The sequence below is a fragment of the Mandrillus leucophaeus genome, unplaced genomic scaffold (assembly GCF_000951045.1).
Source record: "Mandrillus leucophaeus isolate KB7577 unplaced genomic scaffold, Mleu.le_1.0 Scaffold112, whole genome shotgun sequence".
Classification (NCBI taxonomy): domain Eukaryota; kingdom Metazoa; phylum Chordata; class Mammalia; order Primates; family Cercopithecidae; genus Mandrillus; species Mandrillus leucophaeus.
In genome coordinates, this window is record NW_012099432.1 from 1,246,054 (window position 1) to 1,247,492 (window position 1,439).

The following is a 1,439-nucleotide window of genomic DNA, read 5'->3' on the forward strand; positions in this document are numbered from 1 at the left end:
CCAAAGTGCTGGGATTACAGGCGTGAGCCACCGTGCCCGTCCTATTTATTTATTTTTGAGACAGGGTCTTACTCTGTTGCTCATGCTGGAGTGCAGTGAGCTGGAGTGCAGTCTGGCCTGGAGGCCAGACCCAGGTTTGAATCCAGCCTTTGGCATATGTGGCCTTGGACTAGTGGTTTAAGCCCTGCAGGCCCCAATTTCTTCTTGTTTCAGGCAAGTTGAACAATAGTACAATTCTGCAGCCCCTTCTCTGTCATCCAGGTCCTCAGAGCGAAAGTCTAAAATCCAGAACATTGGCCTGGTGCCATAGCTCACACTGGAATCCCAGCACTTTAGGAGGCCATGGCAAGCGGATTGCTTACGGCCAGGCATTTGAGACCAGTCTGGGCGACATAGCGAGATCCTGTCTCTAAAAAAAGAGAATTGGGCCAGGTGCGCTGGCTCACGCCTGTAATCCCAGTACTTTGAGGCCAAGGAGGGCAGATCACGAGGCCAGGAGTTCGAGACCAGCCTGACCAGCATGGTGAAACCCCGTCTCTACTAAAAATACAAAAATTCGCCAGGCATGGTGCTGGGTACCTGTAATCCTAGCTACTCAGGAGGCTGAGAGCTTGAACCCAGGAGGTGGAGGTTACAGTGAGCTGAGATCATGTCACTGCACTCCAGCCTGGGCGACAGAGCAAGAATCTGTCTCAAAAAAAAAAGAAAAAAAGAAAATTAGCACGCAAGCATGGGAGTGCATGCCTGTGATCCTAGATACTTGGGAGGCTGAGGAGGGAGGATCACTTGAGCCCAGAGGTTGGTGGCTGCAGTGAGCTATGATGACACCACTGTACTGCAGTCTGGGCAACACAGTGAGACCCTGTCTCAAAAAAAAAAAAAAGAAAAAAGAAAAAACTTAGAATGCCCTAAAAAATTTGCAACTCATTTCATCGCTAACCTGGATCTCTCATTTTTTTATCCCAGTTGTTATAAGTCTTCACATATTTTTATTTTTATTTATTTTTTCCTTTTTTTTTTGAGACGGATTCTCGCTCTGTCACCCAGGCTGGAGTGCAGTGGCCGGATCTCAGCTCACTGCGAGCTCTTCCTCCCGGGTTCACATCATTCTCCTGCCTCAGCCTCCCGAGTAGCTGGGACTACAGGCGCACATCACCTCACCCGGCCAGTTTTTTGTAATTTTTAGTAGGGACAGGGTTTCACCGTGTTAGCCAGGATGGTCTTGATCTCCTGACCTCGTGATCCGCCCGTCTCAGCCTGCTAAAGTGCTGGGATTACAGGCTTGAGCCACCGCACCCGGCCTATTTTTTACTTTTCAAGATGGAATTTCGTTCTTGTTGTCTAGGCTGGAGTACAGTGGCGCCATCTCGGCTCGCTGCAACCTCTGCCTTCTGGTTTCAAGCAATTCTCCTGCTTCAGCCTCCCGAGTAGCTGGGATT

At 49.6% G+C, this 1,439-nt stretch overlaps 1 protein-coding gene across 1 annotated transcript in view; it reads left to right on the forward strand.

Moving 5' to 3' along the window:
* The window catches only part of QTRT1 (queuine tRNA-ribosyltransferase 1), a 16,957-nt gene that overhangs the window by 11,769 nt on the left and 3,749 nt on the right, over window positions 1–1,439 (forward strand). The gene's annotated exons all lie outside the window — the stretch shown is intronic.